At 46.0% G+C, this 9,102-nt stretch overlaps 1 pseudogene; it reads right to left on the reverse strand.

Moving 5' to 3' along the window:
* Nucleotides 1-7,830: 7,830 nt before the first annotated feature.
* Nucleotides 7,831-8,423, reverse strand: LOC142425647 (PEST proteolytic signal-containing nuclear protein pseudogene; annotated as a pseudogene).
* Nucleotides 8,424-9,102: the final 679 nt, after the last annotated feature.

The raw sequence follows: 9,102 nt of genomic DNA on the forward strand, positions 1-9,102 counted from the left end.
ATATTGGCCTTTCACTACCAGTGATCAGTATAACTGAAAGTCTCAAAATGCTAGGTTTTCTGAGAACCCTCAGGATCTTATTAACCTCTTAGACTCTGTTCTGTTCACGCATCAGCCCACCTGGGATGATTGCCAGCAGCTTCTCCGCGTGTTCTTCAACACAGAAGAGAGAAAGCGAATCCAACAGGAGGCTAGGAGGCTGGTACCGGGTAAAGATGGCCAGCCCACAATAAACCTTGAAGTGATCAACCGGACATTTCCCCTGGAAAGACCTGCATGGGACTTCAACGAACCAGAAGGTAGGGAGAGGCTCCAAGTTTATCGCCAGGTTCTCATGGCTGGTCTCCGAGCGGCAGCAAGGAAGCCGACTAATTTGGCCAAGGTAGGTGATGTGAGGGCAGGGTCCCCCAAAAAGTCCAGCTGTGTTCTTAGAATGCATGATAAAAGCTTATAAGCTGTATACCCCCATAAACCTAACATCAGAGGAAAGTAGGGCTGCAGTAATAATGGTTTTTATTAATCAAGCCACACCAGATGTCAAAAGAAGGTAGAAAGGCTGGGAGAGAAGACTTTGAAGGATTTGTTGGAAGTGGCAGAAAGTTACAGAAGGTAGAAAGGCTGGAAGAAATAAATTTGAAGGATTTGTTGAAAGTGGCAGAGAAGGTCAATAACAATAGAAAAACCCCGAAAGAGAGGAAAGACAGACAGTGAATGGAAGATCAAAGGTTTCAGGCAGGAGAAACCAAAAAATAATTAAGGAGATTGCCCAGGTATTGGTGGCAGCTACTGCAAGTGAAAGGGAAAACAGGGATGCCCAAGAAAATGCGTTACTAGAAATGGGAGGCCTAGGCTAGGAAAAGATCAGTGCAGTTACTGCAAGAAAAGAGGGTACTGGGCCAGAGATTGTCTCAAGAGAAAAAGGCTTTTGAAAGAAATAATATGGTGCTGGCATTGCCAGGAGGACGGACACTGGGTTGACCGGTGCTCGAATCTTCATAAGCCAGCACGTCCCCTATTTTATGCGTGGGGAAAAGGCAGGACCTAGAATGAGAAGGTCGGGGTTCGGAACCCCTCCCTGAACCCAGGGTAACTTTATTAGTAGAGGGGAAACTGGTTGACTTCTTGGTTGACACAGAGACAAAACAATCGGCCCTCGCCCATGACAATGAAGAACTGTTGTCTCGTACCAGCTGGGTGCAAGGTACCACGGGGACCAACTGTTACGATGGACTTCTAAGCGCAAAATGGACCTCAGCGTGGGTCAAGTAAGTCACCCGTTCATGCTCATCCCCGAGTGACCGACACCCCTGCTGGGAAAAGACATTTTAACCAAGTTAAATGTCCAAATATACTTTAAAAATGGACGACTCTGCTTGACAGGCTCAAAATGGCAACTTTTAACTACTACACACCACCAACCAGGACGAATATCAGTCCTCACAGTAAAAAGAAAGAAAATTCATAACTGCTGAAGGAAAAATAAAAAATAAGACTGAGGTGCTGCAGCTACTGGGAGCTGTAACACTGCCCAAAGCTGTGGCAGTGGTGCACACACCCGGCCGTCAGAAAAAGGAAGGCTCCATGGAAGCTAAGGGCCATCGGGCCACAGACAAGGAGGCAAGAAAGGCTGCGGTTCAAGAGAAGGAAGGAGATGCACCTGGAGAACCAGGTGGGCAGGTTTGCCTGGTTCAGTTTTCTCTTCCAGGAATTGGGTCCATTCCAAATGTTCCCAGCTACACAGCTGAAGAAGAACTGTGGGCCAAACCAAAGCTGCCAGCCCTAACTAAAGAGGGCTCACCGTGGCTAGCGGCCCAGGACAATCTTATCCTCCCCGCTGAGGTGGGACGAGAGATGCTGTATAATTTACACAGTACTACTCATTTGGGAAAAAGAAAGATGCTGCAATTGTTGCAAACTGCCAAACTACAATTCAAAGGCCAAGGGCTAACTGCAGATCAGCTGGTGAGCTAATGCCGTGTCTGCCAAGAAATGAAACCAGGTAAGATTATACATATGCATGAAGGGGTTAAAGAAAGAGGTAAGCAACCTGGGCTACATTGGGAGGTAGACTTCACTGAGATCAAGCCAGGCTAATATGGTTACAAGTACTTGTTAGTCTTCATTGATACTTTCTCAGGTTGGGTAAAGGCCTTCCCAACTAAAAGAGAGACAGCCCTAATAGTAGCAAAGAAGATGTTAGAAGAAATAGTTCCAAGATCTGGAATGCCTCAAACAATTGGATCCGATGATGGGCCTGCTTTTGTAAGCGAGGTCGTTCCAGATTTAGCCCGGGCTCTGGGGACCAGTTGGAAACTGCATTGTGCGTACAACCCACAAAGCTCTGGGCAAGTAGGGAGAATGAACAGAACTTTAAAGGAGACTTTGACCAAATTAGCCTCCGAGACTGGCAAAAATGGGGTGACTCTCCTGCCGTTTGCTATATTCTGTGTGCGGAATTCCCCCTACATGTTTGGATTAACACCTTTTAAAATTGTGTACGGCAAACCACCCCCATTAGCCCTAGAGTGTTCATCAGCCCTATGCTGGGCCTGCTAAGATATAAGGGGCTATGCAAGCCTTGCAGGGAGGGGTACAGGCCAATGTTTGGCCCGCCATTGGGGCTGTTTACCAAAATGCCATTGAGCAGGTGAATGCAGCTGGAAGTCAACACCAGCATTTGCCTAAAAATTAAGTCTGGGTTCAAAGGTTCCGTAGCAAAACTCTGAAAACTAATTGGAAGGGGGATCATGAAGGAAGAGACAAAGGCGGGTATCCATAAGTAAAAAACAGGTTTTATGCATGTCCAGGGTTAAAAACCGGGAAAATGAGGCGTAAATGTGGGGGAGTTAAGTCTCTTTATTATGCAGCTTGGAAATGTGTCACTACCAATAATGGGGATGGGAAATGGCAGGCCAAATCTCTCTTCATTGAAATGTCTTATGTCCGACTTTGTTCACGAACCAGGTATGCTCCTGACTGTAACTTGATACGTGTAACGTTCACAGAGGGGAATAAAAAGGGACAAGCAATGGGTTTCAGGACTTTCCTGGAAAATATATCTCTATCAAAGGCCATTATTTGACACCATAATACAATTAAAGCTAAAAATTTCCCCCACTGCGGGGGTCGTAGGACCAAATCCAGTACTGGGAGGGGGACAGCAAAAACAAAGACACCCTCACCTAACTGTCGCCCTGTCCTTAAACCCCAAAACCCTGGTAAAAATGGAAACTCAAGTAACCCCTAAAGTGTATGAGCTAGGGGATCCTCTATGGAAAATGCTAACAGCAGCATATGAGACCCTAAATTGCACTAACCCCAGTGCTACTGAGGCCTGTTGGCTATGCTATGATATCAGACCCCCGTTCTATGAGGCAGTAGGAATAGCCGCCCCTTTCAACCGGTCGAGCACAGAGACCCCAGGTCTTGCAGATGGGATCATAAAGGTCCAGGACTGACACTCCAGGTAGTCACTGGAAATGGAACATGCATAGGCAAGGTGCCGTCTAGCCACGTTCAGTTCTGCGCTATCATCTTCCCTTCTGTGAATATAAGGGGTGGAATAAAGTGGATAGTTCCGGCGCTCAGTGGGTGGTGGGTGTGCTCTACAACCGGACTGACTCCATGTTTTAGCCCACCTGCCTTAATGAATCAATAGAGTTCTGCATTATGGTGCTGATATTCCCCAAAGTTGTTTACCACCAGGAAAGAGTAATGTATGACGCATGGACAAGGGGTGTGGAGAATACCAAGATGATCAGGGAGAGGCGGGAACCCTTCATGGCAGTAACCCCAGCTCCTCTTTTTGGCCTTAGGAGCAGGAACCGGCATCTCATCCTTGGCAGTACAGCACTGAGGATTTAATAGTTTAAGGATAGCCATAGATGAAGATATAGCTAGAATAGAAGAATCTCTCTCCCATTTAGAAAAGTCACTAACCTCCCTGTCCGAGGCAGTGTTACAAAATCGCAGGGGGCTAGACCTAGTGTTCCTCCAGCAGGGAGGGCTGTGTGCAGCCCTGGGGGAAGAATGCTGTTTTTATGCCGACCACACTGGAGTGGTAAGAGTCCATGGCTAAAGTCAGGGAAGGATTGGCCAGATGGAGACGAGAATGTGAACAAAAGGAGGGATGGTTTGAATCATGGTTTAATAACTCGCCTTGGTTTACCACCCTGCTCTCTACGTTGTTAGGACCCCTAATCATACTCTTGTTCATTCTCACTTGTGAACCATGCATTGTATATAAGCTAATTGTTTTTGTGAAAGAACGTGTCAATACTGTCCAGCTAATGGTGCTTCTACAACAGTATCACAGGCTAAATCCAGACTCCCGTCTAGTAATAAAAGAGGTACAGACGTCACTTATGAGCAAGAGTACTTGTAAAGACATAAAGGGGGCGGAGCTCTAGAGCTCTGCATAGCATTAGGAACAACGTGCTGTTTTTATATAAACTACCCCTGGACTAGAGTAAGCCTAATGTAACCTGCTAATTTCTCGCTTCTGTGCACCTGCTTATTGCTGAATCAGGTTGGAGTATGGTTACTCCAAATAGTGACAACATAGAAAGGAGGGGATGTGGGGTCCTGGTTTACAACTGCCAGCACCAGCACCAAAGTCTGGGGAAGACTAAGCTTTAATTTCAGATTCCTGGACACTGAGGTAATTCTGTCAGAAAAGGCATCACCTGTCCCACACTGACCAGTAGGGAGCAGCGACCACCACCCCCAATTGACCAGTCAAGAGAATACGCGTGGAACTGCTCACCAACCACCACTGGACAATGCTGATACCAGAAGTTTTCTCCAATAAATTTAAAGAACAGCAACACTGGACTGCCCCCCGTCCCTGGCCCCATAAAAGCCCAGGGAACAAAGAACTCGGGGCTGATTCCCTTCTGGATGCAAGGTCCCACTGCGCAGGGCAGTGTAGGGAAAAGGCCCTAGCTCAAGCTAGTCCAAAATTAAAACTCCTTTTGCTGCGTTTGCATCTCAACTGGTCGTGATTCTTCCGTGCGCCCAAGGTGAGCTCACGTTCCCTTCCCCAATCTAACACTATTTTCTCCTACACTGCGATCTTCCTAAGGTAATTGCCTGGTCTTGGCAAAAGGAACTCCATTTAAAATCCGGTGCCTTCAGCTTGGCTTTTAGAATTCACCTTTCATCGACCTCCCTCTCACAGACTTTCCCCCTCCCCTGCTCAACCCCAAACACCTGGAGCCGGCTCATCCCGAAGCCAGAATGTTTTCTGAAGATAAGCGCCCCCTCTCTCCCCATCCTGGACGTTCAGACAAAATTAACGAACTCTTCCCTGCTGAAGCCCGGCGTGCACAGATCCTCCCCAGCTTTGATCCTTCCCAGCTGGGCCTGCCAGCAGGGGTATAAAACGCAGCCTAAATTCCCCAAGGCACGGTTTCAATAGCTCAATTCCCTGAGTTGCTGAATCTACTTGCAAGTCTCTCAATAAAGCCTGCTTCTAAACTTTGCCAATTGGATCTTTGGTTCTGTTTCACGCCCCAGAATTCCTTACAGTAATAATGTATTTTTCCTTCTACTCTAAATTATGGCTACCCGACACCATTCCCCTGACCGTTAGCTCAAGGTAGCCAACTGCGCAGAGAGCTCCGGAGTGGCGTTCCCTTCGCGTCTGGGATTCTGTCCCCTCGGGCGTCTGCCTGCAGAAATTGCTACCCCGCAAGGGCACAGCCGGTGCCTGCCGGCTCGCCAAAGCGAGAATGCTCTAAAGCGTTCTTGGTTTGCTTTGTGAGTGGAAATCCCACACAAAAAGGGCTTCAGGAGAAACCCTGGTACCCTAGTTCTAATTTCAGGACTCCACCTCCCCGTTTCCTTTGCCTTACCTCCCAATTTTCTGGTCTGGCAGCAGGAGCTCCAGACGGATGAGTCCTATCTGGTCGCTATTTTCTATGTCCTCTCAGCTTGCTCTTGTGGCCAGGCTGATTGGCTACGCTCTCTACACTCTCTTTGAAGATGACCTATCTTTACACAACTCAAGCGTTTTCCTTCAGTCCACCAGATTCTATATCGCAAAAATTCTTGAAGAGAAAGGCTAACTGAGGTCAGAGTTCTCCAGTCAGCAGGGATGCAGTATTTGGACTCTGCCACAGATCTGACCATACTAATTACAAAGGGAGAGCCTGGACCATAGTTAGGTACAGCTTGCTTGATATCTTTCAGTAGCTTGAAGGGAAAGGCAGCATGTTCCCGTTCTTGAATCCCTTGTGGGCGCTGCTCATCAGGTTGTCAATAACTCTAACGGGTTAAGCCATTCTAAATCTTCCTGAGCTATGCCTCTCTCCACCTGTGAAAGCAAAGGGCCTTCCTATTCCGGGCCTCTTTGCTTCTCGCTTCCCAAACCTCACCTTCGATGTTAAATCTCTCCACGTGCATTTCTTTGGATCTACTCTCATCTCTGCCTCCAGCCCTGACTTGCTTGATTGTATTGATTCCCTGTGCTATACTCTGGCAGCGGTGGGCAGATGCTTCTAGTCTGATAGCTCCTGAAGCAGACTTTAAAATCTTCTCACCTGCCCCATAATCATGCTGCCTGCTCTCACCTGGTTTAAGTCTGTGTCGTTTCGAGACTTCTCACTACTCTGCTGTCTCTACCTGCAGAGGCTCCGACATGGTTTTGATATTCACCCAGGATGCTGAGGTCTCCATGGGTATGCTCTGTCCCTCTCTGTGAGTCTTTCTTAAATTAATGGCTACCATGTGCCAGATCTCCATCTCAAAGGTTCCTGACTCTGGAAAAGAAGGATTACATTTTTTACCACTTGAAGAAACTCTTTTTTTTTAATTTTAACAATTTATTAGGGGCTCATACAATTCTTATCACAGTTCATACATATACATACATCAATTGTATAAAGCACATCTGTACAGTCCCTGCCCTAATCATTTTTTTCTCCTCTTTTCTTTTTTTACATTTTATTAGGGACCCATACAACTCTTATCACAGTCAATACATATACCTACATCAATTGTATAAAGCACATCCATACATTCCCTGCCCCAATCATTCTCAAAGCATTTGCTCTCCACTAAGCCCCTTGCATCAGGTCCTCTTTTTTTTTCCCCTCCCTCCCCTTTCCCCCCTCCCTCATGACTCTTTTTTTTCACATTCAAAATACTGATTTACTTTGGTAGCAAATGGTGGTTGTTCTTTAAGACTACTTAAGGTTACGACAAGATCCATTAAGGTGAAGTGAGCAATTTCAAATATTCAATCGTTTACATAAAATGTCAAAAATGGCTACTTTTAAAGAGCTAAGCATCTGTACCTACTGAGAGCAATGCAAAAACTACTTTATGACTGGAAACAAATGCCCATAAGGGGGGAAAAAGCGCTGAATTTTATCTAAATTTACTTTCAGTCACTAGTCCAGTAACAATTTTCTTCCCAATATAGTAATGCTCCCTTTCGATAAGGCTGTTCCCGGGAGCCAGACAATTTATATGAGGGAGTTTAGAGAGTAAATTGCCTGTATTGTGAACCAGTTTAAATAGCAATAAGTTTTTGTTTCCCTCAGGTGCTAACAGTAGTCTAAAAAAATATGCAATTCTTAAAAAGGTACCATTTCTGATTTATTTTCTGTAACCTTTGGAAACTAATGAAACTGCAAAATTAGCAAATGTCTTGACATCTGCATATAAAACATAAATTACCTCTAATTTCTAACTCTCATTTATTAGTTACCACTCAATCTTTAATTTAAAAAAGTAGTAAACAAAACAAAAAGGTGGCTCCAAAGACCGTCTTACGCCATCATTTCAGAAAGGAAACCGTCCCTTTTGACTTCACACCCACCCCCACCCCAGTCCTAAAACACATCATTTAATTGTCTTGGTCGTGCACATTGCCAAGATGAGACTTTATATTTCGCTCCCACAGCTTCTGGTTATCAGAAAACCTGTGCTTTCCTTTGTTGAAGGCGTTTGGTCGAGCTGATGTTGGTGTGTCCCTTCCAATATTCTTCATCCTCACCTTTGCTTCTGGTGGCATTTCCTCCGGTTCACTATCTTCATCTTCATTGAAAGCTGCTGCTACTGAAAGGGTTTTTGGAGCAAGAGTTGGAGCTGTTTCTTTAGGCTTACTTGATCCAAGTTTGATGGATATGGCTGGTGCTTTCTCTGTCGTCTGACTACTCACGGCAAATCCAAACGCAGCGATCTCTGAAGGCTTGGTAGGGAGTCTTCAGCTTCTTCCTCAGCTGATCGTGTCTCAGCGCTGCGGCTGGACCTTTCCCTCCATTACTGGAAGAAACAGTCTTAGTTTTCACAGGGTTTTCTGCTTCTTCTTCAGGTCCTCCAGTGGCTCCGGCTCCGGCTCGGGCTCCTTGCAGAGTCTCCGGCTTCTCCTCTCCCGCCTTCCCGTCCTCCATTTTCCCCGCAGGGGTCTCTCCTCAAGAAACTCTTTCATTCTCTTATTCGTTACCACTGCATATGATTCTTCAAGAGGTGGCAAAGAGTGACACCATACTCTGTATCTTTGCTCTTTGCCTGACTCATATCTCACTTGGACTAAAAAATAAAAAACGCACACACACAAAAAATAAACTCAAAAAATATTTTCCCAATCCACCCTCTCTGTCTAATGAGACTGTGCAATTGTTACACAGGATATAATTCAAAAGATTTTTTTTCTTACTGGGCCCCACGTGATGGGCACCATTTGTCAGTTTATCCAGTCCCTAACACATCCTCACAGGTCCAGTAGGCGCGATTGGATGGGGATAATAAGTAAAGATTATAGTAAAGTCATAGAGAACATGAGCGAGAAGAGAGAGGGAAGTAATGGAGTCAGACACATTTCATGGTAGCATGCTCACCTCAGCTCCTCTTGGGGGTCCAAGGCAGGAGAGGGAAAGCAGGAGCGAGTGAGGGCAGGGAAGGAGGACAAGGGAACAGGGAGGAAATGGGGAGAGGAAGGAAATGAGGGAGAGACGGACGGTGAGAGAGAGCTCTTTATTGCTAACCAAGGCTTATATATCTTTGGGGGGTGTGCAAGCCCCCTAATTACAGGTAAAGATATACATTCCAGGAAGGGGTTGTACTATGGGGAATACAGTAATGGGAGGGGGACCA

Source organism: Tenrec ecaudatus, chromosome 14, assembly GCF_050624435.1.
Source record: "Tenrec ecaudatus isolate mTenEca1 chromosome 14, mTenEca1.hap1, whole genome shotgun sequence".
Lineage (NCBI taxonomy): Eukaryota > Metazoa > Chordata > Mammalia > Afrosoricida > Tenrecidae > Tenrec > Tenrec ecaudatus.